The sequence below is a fragment of the Dama dama genome, chromosome 32 (assembly GCF_033118175.1).
Source record: "Dama dama isolate Ldn47 chromosome 32, ASM3311817v1, whole genome shotgun sequence".
In the NCBI taxonomy this organism is placed as follows: domain Eukaryota; kingdom Metazoa; phylum Chordata; class Mammalia; order Artiodactyla; family Cervidae; genus Dama; species Dama dama.
The window spans coordinates 39,640,124-39,657,410 of record NC_083712.1 but is presented as its reverse complement, the minus strand read 5'-3'; the positions used below and the strand labels follow the sequence as shown (position 1 = coordinate 39,657,410).

Here is a 17,287-nt window from a genome sequence, read left to right as displayed (position 1 = left end):
CTTGGAAATAAAGAGGAAGTAAAGTTTGTATGTACACCCAAATGTGTCGTTAAAAAGATGACACTGGAATAAAAGTGTGAAGCCAGTGAGGCAGCAGCCAGGGGAAATCCAGGGAGGAGAGGCAGAGGGTTCAGGGCAAAGGCCTGAAAGCCACGTGGTGAAGATGGGGAAGGTAGGAGGCAGAAGCTCAGACGGGCCAGCCCCCTCGGTGCTGCCTTGAAGCCACTGCACAAATTATAAACGGCTTCAGGCTGCTGTGTAAGTCCCAGAACAAACCCCTGTCAAATCACTGCAGGTGAGTTTCTATTAGACACAACGGAACAGAATCCTTCATTGATTCATCCACTTTTTATAAAAATATTTTTTAAAGTAAACTGTGACAGTACTGATTGTCACATTCTTTTGGGAAAGCAATTTTCAAAAGCCTTAAAGTTTTTTTTTTTTTTTACTTTTTTTTGCCTAGGGATCTGTGCTCTAGGAATCAGTCCAGAGGAAATAATCTGAAATGCAGGTGAGAAAAAGTTATACCCAATGTGCTCTAAGCTGCATTGTGTCCCTGGACCCCCATCCCACAAACCCCCCCACTGAAGTCCTAATACCCTCAGAAGGTGGCTACGTTTGGACATGAGCTCTTTAAATATCTAGGTTAAAATGAGGCCCTTAGCGTGGGCCTTAATCCAATATGACCGATGTCCTTGTAAGAAAAGGAGATTAGGACACACACGCAGACAGGGAAAACCACGTGAGGGCACAGCAAGGAGGGGATCGTTTGTAAGGCGAGGAGAGAGCCCTTGGGAGAGACCAGTCCTGCCCACACCTGAATCTCAGAGCTCCAGCCTCCAGCACTGTGAGAAAATAAATTTCTGAGACTTCCCTGGTCATCTAGTGGCTAAGATTCTGCCCTCCCATTGCATGGGGCCCAGGTTTGATCCTCAGTCAGGGAACTAGATCCCATATGTCACAGTTGAAGATTCTCACATCACAACTGAAAAAGATCCCTCCTGCCACAGCTAAAGACCCAGCACAGCCAAATAAATGTCAATATTTTAAAAAATTCCTGTTCGTTAAGCCAGTCTATGGTACTAGGCTATGGCCACTTGAGCTAACTGACAAACAAGTTTTAAAACCATTATATATTTGAAATAGAGAAAAATGAGAAATCTACCAGCTCATATCTGCTTATCATGGGCTGGAGCCTGAATGACGATGAACCCAAGGACAGTCAGAAAGCAGCTCAGCCAAGGGCTCCCCATGGTTTGTCTGCCGTTTATTCGAAGTGCTTGCCAGAGTACTGAGAAATGCATCCCCCCTCGGCAGCTGCATCTCAGGAGGGGAGGAAAACCCGACCCTGGAGGAGCTCGGAGGCAGCCAGGTGGCTGAGTCCTGGGGAACAGACAATGGGACAAAGGACCTGTGCTGTTCGTGGGCGCTGCTAACCAGGGTCAGGAGAACCGTGGTCCGTGGATAACTTTTCTATGAGCTCTCACTGAAAAAAACATCTTGATGGGAAAATATGCTAAAGGCATAATATGCTCTAAAGGCAAATATGCTCCTCGTGGGGAAGACCAGCGGTCGTAAATCCTCCCGCTCCCCAAACAGCTGCAGCTGCAGCAATTCACCCAGAGGCTTTGCCAAGAACACATCACTGTCTGCACAGACGCACACGGAGCCGGGCTGAGCAGAGGGCGGCTGGCCGGAGGTCAGATGAGAGGTAACCATTACCGACTCCCGAAGAAAGACTTGAAAACTTTAAATCAAACTACAAATTATGATGGCTCATTCCTTCCATAAATCCTCAGTGCGGTGACTTCACTTGGAATCAAGCAGCAAGCCATGTGTTGCTCCTCGTGAAGTTTAAGTCCATGTAGCTCCTCATTTAATGGTACAAAACTTCAGTTGACTCTGTTTTAGCTTTCTGTACATTTATTTCTTGACTCACCCATCTGTGTGATGTATGACACAGTGTTTTCAGAGCAGGGGCCCGTGCAGTTCATTGCACATGATAAACACTCTCTAAATATCTGCTGCTTGCCTAATATATTTAGACCGCAGCAGGACATTTCATGTTGATTCAATATCACCTAATAGAGTCCACATTCACCTAGCTCCAAGGGCACACAAAATTCTTCATGAGAGCAGTCCCCAACCTTTTTTGGCACGGACCAATTTTTCCATGGACCGGAAGGGAAAGGGATAGTTTCAGGGTGATTCAAGTGCATTACATGTGATGGCGCACTGTATTTCTATTATTACATCAACCATTAGATCCCAGAGGTTGAGAATCCCTGTTTTAGAGCTATTGTTGGCTAGCTTTTAATCTCTGAACCTCTTAAGACATTTTCTTGTATTCCCAGTTGCTTGGTCACAGTCTCTCTGTGACCTGTACTTTCCTGCAGAAAGTACCTGTGTCCTTAAAGGCAAAGGAGAAACTGAATTCCCTGGCTCTTCTCTGTGGACCAGAACTTGCATAGTGCATCAGATCTGTTGTGCACCCAACGCAACAACCCGTCTCCAACATAGATTCCAAGGGAGGCGTGGGAAGGGCAGGCTGTGTTCCAGACCTTTCCTCTGAGCATCAGCTGTAAACACAAATTCACTCTGGAACTTGGTTTTCAAAGGAAAACAAAGCTATGAATAGCATTTGATATTCATAATGTGTGACCATGTCCCGGTTAGCTAATTTGTTTTTTGATTAGCTGCTCACATCACCCGAAGTAATTCGGGCCTTTGCCTTCTGACCACGGAAGCTTGGTGGTGGTCTGTCTTTAGGTAAGTCACCCCAAGTCACTTTCATTTCAAAGTGACCAAACAACTCAGTCATTGAAGACAGACCTGCCAGGTCCAAAAATTATGTGCCCCAAATCTAGCCTTTGTTAGCGGACATGTCCCCACTCCCCTTCCATATTTAACATTTTTTGAGCGTGCGTGTGCCAGATGATTCATCCAAGCTGCTCGGGAAGCTGTCTCCACTGGTGACGGTGCAGCTGATCCACCCTCTGCCCTCCCCTCGCCCGGTGAAAATGCAGAATATCAGTTCCACGGCACTGTCTCCAGCGCCCTGTTGCTTCCTTTATTTAGGTACCGTGCTCTCAGGCAACTTGCTCCCACATGGAGCTTTCCATCCCTCGATTACGTTTCTCCACCATTTCTATCTGACTGTACCTCCCAGAGTGTGAACCCTAAAGAGGGCGAGGACCCCAGGATCCCCAGGGTGCCCAGAACCCACAGAGCAGACCCTCCGGCAGTGACCACCTTGCTCCACGGCCCTTGCTGATCCAAGGAGACTGCATGGTAAGCTCTTTCCCCGCGGTATCAGCCCAGGAACCCGGCTGTTTCTTCCTGCTTCTTTGAGATTCTCTCCTGGCAAAGGTGCCAAAAATTCACTTCCTTTGAACTTTTCAGCAATTCTGATGCTATTACCAGAGATTCTGAAATTTCCAACGGCACCAGCTCTCGAGTTTCTTTTTCCAACTCCAGGGGACAGAACTGTGTTCTGAGGTTCAGGCTAACCCCCCCTAAAAAATGAGTACATGGATTTTCACATTCTGGAGGAAAGCCAGGCTTCTTTCTCTCTCTCTCTCTTTTTTTTTTTTTTTTGCTGTTTTTATAGTTGATTTCCAAGCTGGCTCCAGTAGGCGTCCAGCTCTCCCTCCTGCCTTGGTCTTTCCCCTCCTGGCTCCTGTTCAATGACTAACGCTCTCCAGAAGTATTTATGGACCCAGCTATCTACCATGACCTTGTGATCATACTAATCCCTGGCGTGAGGCTGCTGCAATGGGCCAGTCACAAGGGTGAGGCGATGGGAGAGGGGTGGACAGCGCCTCATCCTGGAGCAGCCCATTTATTTATAGAACTGGGCTTTTCCTCTCCTTCCTAGAGTTGGCTGTTAGGGCAGCGGATTGCCTTATCCTCAATACCCACTCTGGGAGATAGACAACAGCACTGGGGAGAACCAGAGATCCAAGGGCAAAGGCCAGAGTTCTCAGGGTCAGGGCACCAAAGGACTGCTCTTGCCACCTCTGTGGGACAGACTCAAGGAGGCCTGAGCTCCCAGGGCTGGCTGAACACCGAGCATTATTACAGCGTGCACACTTACAGCCCCAAGGGAGCGGCCAGTGCTCCTGCCTGGGGACCCGGGGCTCAAGGGCTTCGGAGAGTGTGAGTCAAGCTCCTGGGAAACTCTGGTAGCATCTGGGGTCTGCTTGACCTGACAATTCCTTTGGGGTCTTGGAAAAGTCTATGAGAAAACTGCTATTAGAAAAGAGAAGAAAGATGGAAGGAGGCCTGACTTTGCAGGTGGTGGAAAATGGAATTGTCAGTATCTGGATTAAGAAAAAAAGAGAGGGAAAAAAAAAACAACAATCCAGGCAGGACTTCGGGGAAGGAGTGAGAACGGAGGCCACGTGACCAAGATTGGAGGAGGACTCAAGTCCACAAGGCTTGTTGTAGTCTCATCACAGTTTAGCAAGGGATTATCCAATGCCTCCGGTGACCGAGACAGATTCCTGTGTTCAAGTGCCGCGCCATCTCCACAGTAAATCACCTGAGGGCAGCAGCCTTAGGGCACAGTGTGAATCCCATGAGGTCTCATATGTGGATTACAAGTGACCATCATTAGCTTTAAAAAAGGTTTTTCGTAGGTGATGATGTTGTTGATGGTGATGGCTAGATAGTCTGGAAGGCAGGAACCCTGTGCATTTTTACTTATTTTTTTTAATTTTATTTTTTACTTATTTATTTTTGTCCTGTGGCCTCACCACACAACATGCAGGATCCTAGTTCCCTGACCTGGGATCAAACCCATGCTCCCCTCCCCCCCATCACATTGGCAGTTCAGAGTCTTAACCACTGGACCACCAGCAAAGTCTTCCTTGTGTCTTTTTAAATCTTTATCCTCGCTCTGCCCAGTGAGTACTGTGCACATAGTCGGCTTTCAAAATCATTTACTAGATTCGTATTAAATAAATGATGATTATTATAGTTCCATGTCTGCCACATGGACTTTTGTCCTGCTTAGCAGACGCTTTTCTCTCTCTCTCTCTCTCTCTCTCTCTTAAACAGCAACAACCGAAAGAGACTCTTCTGAGGCTGGTGTTCAGTTTTCCCCTGGAGTCCCTCTCCTGTGCGAGACCACAGGGCGGTGGTCCTCAAACTTTAGCCTTCTGTTGGAGCCCCTGGGGAGGGGGTGGTGCTTGTGTTTTTGATGAGTAGGTATGGGGTGAGGCTCAAAAACGTGCTTTTCTAGGGTTCTCATAGTGACTGCTGCTGGTCTGGGGACCACACTTTGAGAACCACTGTCATAAGGGTGTGTTAGGAATGTCTCAGATTCTCTTCCCTGAAACTTGAGGACTGAAGAAAAATCCTAGGAAATTGTCCACAGCTGCATGTGGGGAGAGACCTCTGCAGAATGTTTCGCCGGGAATCACTGCCCATCTCTGCACAAGGGTCAGTTTCTTGAGGACTTAGAACGTGCCAAAGTGGGACAAAGGTGGCCGAGAACCCACGTGGGGATCCCAGTCTGCTTTGACTGCAGGCTCACTTCGCCACGAGGGGCTTCCCTGGTGGCTCAGGCGGTAAAGCGTCTGCCTATAATGCGGGAAACCGGGGTTCGATCCCTGGGTTGGGAAGATCTCCTGGAAAAGGAAAGGGCAACCCACTCCAGTATTCTTGCCTGGAAAATCCCATGGACGGAGGAACCTGGTAGACCACAGTCCATGGGGTCGCAAACAGTCGGACACGACTGAGCAACTTCACTTTCACTTTCACCTCTCCACGAATCAATTCTCCTCACTCCAGCCAATGTGATTGTCCAAATCAGAAATCCGGTTGCCTCTGTCTCCTGCTTAAAAACCTCCAATGGCTTGCAAATAAGATCACCTGCAACATTTGTTTAGATTCCACATAATATGTGTTAATGTATGATACTTGTTTTTCTCTTTCTGACTTCACTCTGTGTGTCTCTAGGTCCGTCTAGCAGAAATAGTGACACAGACGTAGGGAACAAACATGAATACCAAGGAGGAAAGGGGTGTGTGTGTGTGAATGAATTGGGAGATTGGAATCGACATATATACATTACTAGGTATAAAATAGGTAACTAATGAGAACCTACTGCACAGGGAACTTGGCTCAATGCTCTGCGGTGACCTAGTGAAATCTGCCCAGTCGTGTCCGACTCTTTGTGACCCCACAGACGCTAGAGTCCATGGAATTCTCCAGGTGAGAATACTGGAGTGGGTAGCCTTTCCCTTTTCCAGGGGATCTTCCCAACCCAGGGATTGAACCCAGGTCTCCCGCATGGCAGGTGGACTCTTTACCAACTCAGCCACAAGGAAAGCCCTAAATGGGAAGGAAATCCAGAAAAGAGATATGTGTATACTCATGGCTGATTTCCTTTGATGTGCAGTAGAAACTAACACAGCACTATAAAGCAACTACACTCCAGTAAAAATTAATGAAAAAAAAAGTGAAAGAAAAACAAAAAAACCTCCGATGGCTCCCCACTTCCTCCAGAGTAAAGCCCAGACTGCAGGTTGGAGGGCCAGCTCCTCACAATTTGACCCTTGTCTGTGCCTTCAACTTGGATGTGCCTGATTGCCATGGTCCCCAGAAATGATCTTTCACCCCATTCCTCTGCACAAGCTGGGTTCAGAGTGAACTTTCTTTTATTATTATTTTTTTAAATTGAAGTACAGTTGATTTACAATGTGGTATTAATTGCTGCTGTATAGCAAACTGATTCAGTGATACATCCATCCTATTTTTTCCATTATGGCGTAACACAGAATATTGAATATAGTTCCCTGTGCTTCACCATACGACCTTGTTGCTTATCCATTCCCTATATAAGAGCTTATGTCTGCTAGCCCCATCCTTCCCCAGAGTGAACTTTCTGGTCCCTCTCCCCAGCATCCTACCTGCTGGGCTGTCCCCTGCTAACCTTCCCAGCAAAGCTAGCCTCCTGTGTAGCCCCCTCCCCTGGGCACGGGTCCTTTGTTACAAGATGTCCTTAATACTTTACTCTCTGACTCACCCCGCCTGGCTATGGAGGGACCAGGACTGGATTATTTTGTGGTGGTTTTTTTTTTTTTTTTTGATGTGAGTCATTTTTAAAGTCTTTACTGTAAGTGCTATGATATTGCTTCTCTTTTAGGTGTCAGTTTTTTGGCCATGCGGCATGTGGGATCTTATCTCGCTGACCAGGGATCGAACAGATGCCCCCTGCCCTGGAAGGTGAAGTCTTAACCACTGGGCTACCAAGTAAGTCCCCAGGAGTGGCCTTTGAGTCCCTAACACTTAGCACACCACCTGAATCACAAAAGCCCCTTGGTGAAGATTTGTTGAGTGAATGGAAGTTGCTGCGGCCTCAGGGTAGAAGATCACACACAGACTTCAGTAATTACCTTGGAGACTTTTTGATACAAAACAGGGGAGGGGAAAAACTCCAACAAAACAAGGATCAAGTCAGGGAGGGAAGTGCATTTGCAGGTAAAGATGAGCGGAGACCCAGAGAGAGGGAGATGGGAGGACTTATCAGTGTTCCCTTTAAGTCCCCTGCAGTAAAATTAATTCCTCCAGTCGTTGTGGCTCAGACAACAAAGCATTGCCTGCAATGCAGGAGACCTGGGTTCGATCCCTGGGTCGGGAAGATCCCCTGGAGAAGAGAATGGCTACGGCCTCCAGTATTCTTGCCTGGAGAATTCCATGGACAAAGTAGCCTGGTGGGTTACAGTCCATGGGGTCACACAGATTCAGACACGACTGAGCGACTTTCACTTGCTTACCTAAAGCACAGCGACAAGCCAGGTGGGGGTTTAGAAGCAAACAAATGAAGCTTTAGGCCCTGGCCTTAGAAGGGGAGGAAGTCAGAGGTTTTGCAGAAGGGGAAGTCGGAGCCTCCTGAAATTACTGCACCGGTAAGAAGGCCTCCCCAGGCCCTTAGCTCACGCCTCTCAGCTGTCAGGCTCCCCTTCTCTCAGCCTGGGCGACAGCATCTTCCTGATCCCCTTTTGATGTGATGACCTTAGATGATGACAAGTTGCTTCCAGGTCTGGATTCTGTGCGGTGTCTGGGGACATCAGGTGTTTCTTTCTGCACTTAGTACATGAAGCAACTTCATTCTGGGAGCTACTTTTATGCTTGCAACCCATGGGGTCACAAAGAGTCGGACACGACTGTATGATTGAACTGAACTTTGTACTTCTAAGGCTGACTTCTAGGCGTAGGATGAAGCTTATAAAATAGAACTAGCCTAGGGACTCCTTTGTGGTCCCTGGTTAAGAATCTGCCTTCCAAAGCACAGGTTCTCTGTGGTGTGCCCTGTTGCTTCAACTGTGTCTGACTCTTTGCGACCCCGTAGACTGTAGCCCGCCAGGCTCCTCTGTCCGCGGGAGTCTCCAGGCAAGAATACTGGAGTGGGTTGCCATGCCCTCCTCCAGGGGATCTTCCCAACCCAGGGATCCAACCCAGATCTCTTATGTCTCCTGCATTGGCAGGTGGGTTCTTTACCACTAACGCCACCTGGGAAGCCTCCAAAGCAGGGGACACAAGTTCAATTCCTGGTCTGGGAACTCAGGTCTCACGCACAACTAAGCCTGCAGGCCACAACTAGAGAAACCCAATGTAGCCAAATAATAATAATAATAGTAAAAGAAAAATGAATAAGACCAGGAGGCCTGGTTCCCCTCTCTCTGGTGCTCAGCTAGCTGCCTGCATCGGGGCAGCTGTAGTTTGAACTTCCATCCCAGCTCAGGCCGCATCTATGAAGAATGCCCACTCTGCTTTCCGTGAGGCTCTTTCACACTGACCCCACGGCTGTTCTCCATTCCTAAGACTGTGCCTTTGCAAACTTGGATCTACTTGGCGAGTTCTCTCTCTGATATCACTCTCCGTGAACTCCAATGGCCAGGAAAGTATGATAAACAAAAGAAGCCCCGGGGGAAGTTTCTCAAGCTCCAAACGTTTGATCTCAAAATCTGGCTGAATTTATCGGCTGAAACTACCATCAACAGGATGTCTCCGGTTGACCTCTCTGCCTTCAGCACCAGCCATCCTGTTCTGAACACAGAGCTTTTCAGGCCTCCTCTCCGCATCTGCAGAGATACCTCCCAGGAGACAGGAGCCTCTGTTCTTCCTGGAACCAATGTAAACGCAGAGGAGCCTTAAAAAAAAAAAAAAAAAACATTTAATAGTTGGAGAGGCTCACCCCCTCCTTTTAACTTCTGAGCTCATTCCCTCTGGGAACAAGTGACATTTCGATTCTGGTGTGTAAGTTGTTTCTTCTTTAGATTAGTTTTTGTGTAAACATTCCGCGGCAAATTATTTTCACATTTGGAGCTTCTTTCAAGCGGCCAGTCAGACTGATTCCTCTTCTGTTCCCTTTGCTACCCGCAGTTCAACTCTCTCTCACGCGCCCACTTCCCCATTTCTCAAACTCAAACTAATTCTACTGTTGGTGAAAATATTTCCCCCACTTTCTGGAATTTCCATGTCTCAGGGTTATCTCCCCTGGGCCACAGCCAAAGCTGCACCCAGTAGGAGCAGTGAAGCCAGCCCAAGTCAGGACGGAGCGGGAGGATTGTTGTTCACGCAGATACAGTCTGCAGAGGCCAGAGCTGCCCTCAGAAGGGGCCTTGGGACCCACAAGACAGGCTTAGCGTGAGAGGGAGGACAAGCCCCAGGACCACGCAAATGGGGAGCAGCTTTCTAATTTTGAGACTGACCGGAGGCTGGCAGTCACAACCAGAAAAGCAGGCAAATCACATCCTCTTCTTCAGCCACCAACACCATTGCTCTTCGTACAGGCCCACAAGGGCAACGTCTCCTTCAGTCTTGTTTTCCAACATCGCCGTTGAAAGTTGGGCCTAATTTGGTGAAATTTCCGCTTTACAGACTCTAACTCTTAGTGTCAGTCCAGTTCAGTCACTCAGTCGTGTCCGACTCTGCGACCCCATGGACTCCAGCACGCCAGGCCTCCCTGTCCATCACAAACTCCCGGAGTTTACTCACACTCATGTCCATTGAGTGGGTGATGCCTCTCAGTTTACATATATATATGAATATGAAGGCTTCCTTAGTGGCTCAGACCGTAGAAAATCTGCCTGCAATGCAGAAGACCTGGGTTTGATCCCTGGGTTGGGAAGATCCCCTGGGGGAGGGCATGGTAACCCACTCCAGTATTCTTGCTTGGAGAATTCCATGGACAGAAAAGCCTGGTGGGATCTCAAAGAGTCAGACATGACTGAATGACTAACACACACACACACACAGAGCTATACTGGATCCCATTCAAGGCACGCGGGATCTTCAATTTTCTTTGCGCCATTCAAGGTCTTTATAGTTGTGGCACTTGGGATCTAGTTCCCTGACTAAGGCTCAAACCCAAGCACCCTGCTTTAGGAGCAGAGTTTCAGCCACTGGAGCAGCAGGGAAGCCCCATCTACCTCTCAGGGACTGGTCACAACTCCAGAGGGTGCCATTCACACAGACTACAATATAATTATAAAATAGCAAGCCGCTTCTCCTCAAATAACACGGTATTGTAAACCAACTATATTTCAATTACACGAGCAACCAACAAAAGTCTCTTTAAAACTTAGAGACATCATCTCTCCTTTTTCTTCTATACATTAGGTAAACTGGTGAGTGGAAAGAATACCAATCATTGCCAACAGCCTCTGTGTCATAGTCACAGAGTCACCATGCACCTTGGACAGGTCCCCTGGTTGCCCACATCACACACCTGCAAAACAGGGAAAAGGGACTGGGTCATCGCCAAGCGCGCTGCCCTCTGGCAATGATGTCTTCTGATCAGCAGAAAGTGAGATGTCTTTGATCAATAAGTTCCATGACGGGGAATTTTTGCTTAGTCATTTTCTTCCAACGTTACACTGGCATCTTAAGTTGTTCAGTCCAGTTCTGAATTCAGCAGTCTCCTTGCAAGACTGTGGATTTTGAAGTTCAGTAAATCCAGATTCACCAGGCTAGTTTTCTTCCTTGATTTTCTGAGCTTGGATCTTTTCTGCGCCATTAAAACCAGAGGGACTAATTTGAGGAGTTAACTGAGGTGGTCCTTTGACATTCAATAGCAGCACTGGCCCCTCCCGTTTTCACTTTTGCAAACAAAAGGGGCGAGAAAATTAACCAGATAACTTTGAACGTTTAGGAAACAAAGCGTTCCATTCTAAGCTTGGGGCAGTGAAGGCTGAATCAAGGTTCCTCATGGGTTTTGTTCTCTATCAAATCACAACTTGACCAACATTTTCCACCAGGGGTCAGAAGCCAATACGGTGAGGACAGAGGAGAGACACTTACTGCCAATTCCAGGACTGCTCTGAGATACCAAGCTTCAGGAAGGAGGCTCGGGAGACAAGTCTCTTTAGTTGACTGCATCCAACCAGCATTTGTCAGGAGGTCGGGGTGTGAGGAGACAACTTGTAAACAATACTCCTGAACCTCGAGAATGATTATAATCTAACACATGTGCTGAATTAGAAAATAAAAACAGTGCTTCTGCAGCAGGGGTGGGAGGTGGGGGCATAATATTCTAAGTCAGTTCAGCTCAGTTCAGTCGCTCAATCATGTCCGACTCTTTGCGACCCCATGGACTGCAGCACACCAGGCCTCTCTGTCCATCATCAACTCCCAGAGCTTGCTCAAACTTATGTCCATTGAGTTGGTGATGCCATCCAACCGTCTCATCCTCTGTCATCCCCTTCTCCTCCCTCCTTCAATCTTTCCCAGCATCAGGGTCTTTCCAATGAGTCTGTTCTCCACGTCAGGTGGCCAAAGTATTGGAGTTTCAGCTTCAACATCAGTCTTTCCAATGAATATTTAGGGCTGATTTGCTTTAGGATGGACTGGTTGGATCCCCTCGCAGTCCAAGGGACCCTCAAGAGTCTTCTCCAATACCACAGTTCAAAAGCATCACTACTTTGGCGCTCAGCTTTCGTTTTGGCCCAACTCTCACATCTATACATGACTACTGGAAAAACCGTAGCTTTGACTAGACAGACCTTTGTTGGCAAAGTAATGTCTCTGCTTTTTAATATGCTGTCTACGTTGGTTATAACTTTTCTTCCAAGGAGCAAGCGTCTTTTAATTCCATGGCTGCAGTCACCATCTGCAGTGATTTTGGAGCCCCCCAAAATAAAGTCTGTCACTGTTTTCACTGACTACCCATCAATTTGCCATGAAGTGATGGGACCAGATGCCATGATCTTAGTTTTCTGAATGTTGAGCTTTAAACCACCTTGTTCACTCTCTTCTTTCACTTTCATCAAGAGGCCCTTTAGTTCTTCACTTTCTGCCATAAGGGTGGTGTCATCTGCATATCTGAGGTTATTGATATTTCTCCCAGCAATCTTGATTCCAACTTGTGCTTCCCCCAGCCCGGCGTTTCTCATGATGTACTCTGCATATAAGTTAAATAAGCAGGGTGACAATATACGGCCTTGACGTACTCCATTCCCTATTTGGAACCAGTCTGTTGTTCCATGTCTAGTTCTAACTGTTGCTTCGTTACCTGCATATAGATTTCTCAAGAGGCAGATCAGGTAGTCTGGTATTCCCATCTCTTGAAGAATTTTCCACAGTTTGCTGTGATCCACACAGTCAAAGGCTTTGGCGTAGTCAATAAACCAGAAATGGATGTTTTTCTGGAACTCTCTTGCTTTTTCAATGATCCAGCGGATGTTGGCAATTTGGTCTCTGGTTCCTCTGCCTTTTCTAAATCCAGCTTGAATATATGGAAATTCACAGTTCACGGGCTGTTGAAGCCTGGCTTGGAGAATTTTGAGAACTACTTTGCTAGCATGTGAGATGAGTGCAATTGTGCAGTAGTTTGAGCATTCTTTGGCATTGCCTTTCTTTGCGCTTGGAATGAAAACTGACCTTTTCCAGTCCTAAGGCCACTGCTGAGTTTTCCAAATTTGCTGGCATATTGTGTGTAGCACTTTCATAGCATTATCTTTTAAGATTTGAAATATCTCAGCTGGAATTCCATCACTTCTACTAGCTTTGTTCGCAGTGATGCTTCCTAAGGCCCACTTGACTTTGCATTCCAGGATGTCTGACTCTAGGTGAGTGATCACACCATCGTGATTATCTGGGTTGTGAAGATCTTTTTTGTATAGTTCTGTGTATTCTTGCTACCTCTTCTTAATGTCTTGTGCTTCTGTTATGTCCATACCATTTCTGTCCTTTATCGATCCCATCTTTTCATGAAACTGTGCAGTAGTTTGAGCATTCCTTGGCATTGCCTTTTCCTGGGATTGGAATGAAAACTGACCTTTTCCAAGTAATTTCTTCCTAATGAATACTAAGAACACTAAACTTCGTAAGGGTTTTGAAAATATAGATTAGAGATTTGAGGTCATCTTTCAAAATAGAGATTTTTTTAAAAAGTCCTTTGCAGGAATCCCTCTGAAGGAGGGAATTGTTTTTGTTTAGGAAAATACCTTGAAGAGACATTTAGGTTTTAAAAGATGGGACAGAGCCTGAAAAGACAGATCCAATGGAGGAATTATCAAATCACTGTGCATAACAAAGAGGAAGAAATGTGATCGTTTTGTTTGTTATTGTTGTTGGAAATGGTAGAGCAAGAGATGGAATGATGGTGTGTGGTCTGTGCTAATGGCTGTAAGTAGGGATTCCAGAGTTGGGTAACTGAGCCTCCTGTTTATGAAACTCACTGTGATGCATTTAGTAATAAAGCAACTTTAGATGTAAGAGAATTGGTACTTGGCTTCCATGTTCAACCAGGATTGGGCTAAGATACTTTCTTTTTAATTGTGGCAAAATATATGTAACATGGCTTCCCTGGTGGCTCAGAGGTTAAAGGGTCTGCCTGCAATGCGAGAGAACTGGGTTCGATCCCTGGGTCGGGAAGATCCCCTGGAGAAGGAAATGGCAACCCACTCCAGTATTCTTGCCTGGAGAATCCCATGGACAGAGGAGCCTGGTGGGCTGTATTAGTCCTTGGGGTTGCAAAGAGTCGGACATGACTGAGCGACTTCACTCACTCACTTCACTCATATGTAACATAGCATTTACTATTTTAACCATCTTTTAAAAGATTTTTTTTTTTGATGGAACTATTTTTAAAATCTTTATTGAATTTGTTACAGCTTTACTTCTGTTTTGTGTTTTGGTTTTTAGGCCACAAGGCATGTGGGATTTTAGCTCCCCAACCAGGCATTCACACCCCTTCCTTGGAAGGCAAAGTCTTAACTACTGGACCACCTGGGAAGTCCTTATTGTAATCATTTTAAAGTGGGCAGTTCACTAGTGTTGAGTACTTCCGCGTTGGGCTGGGCTCAGAATCTTATTTTCTCAGAGGGAAGGTTTGACACAATCTCAGAAGACAGAAGCACGCTTTCATCTCCTGTGTTCTTCCTACCCGTCTCCCTGCTACCATCTAACCAGAAGGTTCCTGAAGTTGCTGCTTCCATCCTGGAGAAGGAGGTAACCCCAGGATGGGCGGTTGACCCCATCCACAGGTAAGCCAGGGTGATCAGTCGCCACTGAGTGGATGGTACCCAGTCATAGCATGAAATCAGAGGACACAACTTGACCTTCGGAACCATGGCCAACGGGTGGGACAAGCTCACCCCAGTCATTTCATTGGTTAATGTATTTAGATGTAAGAGAATGGTACTGGCTTCATCCTCTGCCCAACTCCCATTCTCAACCAGGCTTGGGATAAGGTTCTTTTTTATAAATTGTGGTACAAGATAGGTAACATAACGTTTACTATTTAAACCATTTTTTAAAAGATTTCTTTGATGGGACCATTTTAAGAGTCTTTATTGAATTTGTTACAGCCTTGCTTCTGTATTCCTGCATCCTGTCTCCAAATCCTGCATTTGAGGGACTGAAAATTTTGGATTCTGTGTATCTTCTATGGAGGGGTTTACTGTGTATATAAATGCATGTGTATGTCTAGCACGTAAGCACTCGGTAGGTACCAGGCATGTCTAACATTCGTATTTAATGTGGTGACCCAAGAACAAAAGAGCAGATAAAATCAAGGAGGGTCTTGGAGTGCAGGAACGGGAAAACCAGACCCTTACCGTCCTTCCCTTCCCCAAGTTGTAACTATCAAGGGATTTCAGGTCCTCCTGAGCAGTATAACCTGTCTCCCCTCCTGCCCCATGGGGAGAAGGTATTTGCCTTCCTCTCCCCTCCAGCCAGTATATGTGCCTCATCTAATCAGCAAATGACCCGCAAGACCGCTATCCCATCCTTATACCCTGGGTATAAAAGTGGACCAAGGACCCGTATTCAACATCGGTTCTCCCTTGTGCTGGTCCGCTGTTCTAACAGTGTCTCCCACTCTAATAAACTTTATTTCCCTCTCATTCTGTCTCATGTCTGGAAATTCTTTTCCAACCCACGCACAGACCACGACATTTAAGTTATTTCATTCTTGTGATGTTAACTTGTTCTACATCCACAGGATTTCTATGTCATTATTATTGTATCACTAATACTACTTTGGTGAAGATTTCTTTAAAAATATTTTTAAAGAGGACTTCCCCGGTGGTCCAGTGGTTAAGACTCTGTGCTTCCACTGCAGGGTTCATGGGTTCAGTCCCTGGTTGGGGAATTAAGATCCTACATGCTGTGAAGTGTGGGACCCTCTCCAAAAAAAGATGCTAAGGTACGTATTTGAGTCAATGCAACTATAGAGACATAGAAACAGTCATTAGATTCACTGGAGGAGGGACTGGTGGTTGCCAAGGAGCAGGGGGAAGGCGGAGGGATGGAGTGGGAAGTTGGTGTTTGCAGCTATAAGCTGTTATATATAGAATAGATAAATAATGAGGTCCTACTGTACAGCACAGGAAACTATATGCAATACTCTATGATAAGCCACCACCAAAAAGAATATAAAAAAAGAATGCATATATACGAAAAACTGAATCACTTTGCTATACAGCAGTAATTGCCGGAGAAGGCAATGGCACCCCACTCCAGTACTCTTGCCTGGAAAATCCCATGGGCGGAGGAGCCTGGTGGGCTGCAGTCCACGGGGTCGCGAAGAGTCGGACACGACTGAGTGACTTCGCTTTCACTTTTCACTTTCATGCATTGGAGAAGGAAATGGCAACCCACGCCAGTGTTCTTGCCTGGAGAATCCCAGGGACGGCGGAGCCTAGTGAGCTGCTGTCTATGGGGTCGCACAGAGTCAGACACGACTGAAGTGACTTAGCAGCAGCAGCAGCTGCAGTAATTAACACAGCATTGTAAATCAACTGGACTTCAATTAAAACAAAGAATTCCCTGGAGGAAGGAAGATGGATCCAAGCTAACCATAAGAAGGGAAACTGCTGTAGAGTTCTTGGTGGTCTGGTGAGGACACTGGATTTTCTATCCGCCAGGGATTGGAGATTGAAGTCCATCTTGCCCATAGCATCGTCCATTGTCAGGGAGACTCCCTAGGTGATAACCAAGTCAGACATCAAGTCGTGTCTCCAGTGGGAGAGAAGGAAGTGCTCTTTGGGGCTGTGCAAATCCCAGGTGATCTCTGCCTGCAGGAGCAGGCGGTGTAGACCAGCATCGCTCTCCACAGGCGTGGAGCTCACACGCTGCCCCAGCCCATCTGGGTTCTGCTCCTGACTCTGCCACAGGCCGGCGTGGATCCTTGGGCAGGATGACCTTCTCGTTATTCCTCATCTATGAAACGGGGATGATAATAATCCATTAAGTCTGGAAGTGTATGGCTGTCCTCAAGGACATCTTCAATCTATAAAAAATATATTTTTATGGACACATGGTAGTACTGACTTTTTAAAAAAATATTTGTTAATTTGACATTGCCGGGTCTTCAATTTCCGTGGAGGCACGTGGGGTCTTTCATTGTAGCGTGTGGGGGTCTACTGCGCTGACGAGGGATCGAATCTGGGCCCTCTGCATTGAGAGGACAGAGTCTCAGCCACTGGACCACCGGGGGAGTCCCTTGTCGTACTGACTCCTGTCAGAAAAAGACTGTGAAAGAATAAACAGGTAAAAGCAGATTCGTAAGTGCTCAGATCAACTCCCCAGCTCTGTTCTCTCCGCCTTTCACCCTCCAGTTCCTTTCAACTCTGTAAATAAAGCCTGTTGGAAACTGAACTAATGAAAGTGATCCCATCCATAGACCTGTGTCCGTGTCATGCAGTTGACTATTGCCTTGTGGCTACACCTGTTTTGCAACTATTCCTAAGTTTATTTCAGAATTCCTTATTCTCTCTATACGTCTAGGCTCTTTGGGCTCTCCTTTGAACCTTCTGTGACAATTTTACTG

General features: G+C 46.6%; 1 long non-coding RNA gene across 2 annotated transcripts; it reads left to right on the top strand.

Annotated features, from left to right (window-relative positions):
* Positions 1-3,047: 3,047 nt before the first annotated feature.
* Positions 3,048-17,287, top strand: LOC133050332 (uncharacterized). 2 transcript variants are annotated; one of them, XR_009691594.1, is made up of 6 exons: positions 3,048-3,291; positions 7,154-7,260; positions 14,336-14,498; positions 14,823-14,958; positions 15,578-15,661; positions 16,099-17,287. It is a non-coding gene; the product is annotated as an uncharacterized LOC133050332 (long non-coding RNA). The 2 variants fall into 2 exon arrangements; XR_009691593.1 differs by lacking the exons at positions 15,578-15,661; positions 16,099-17,287 and having other exon boundaries at positions 14,823-15,359.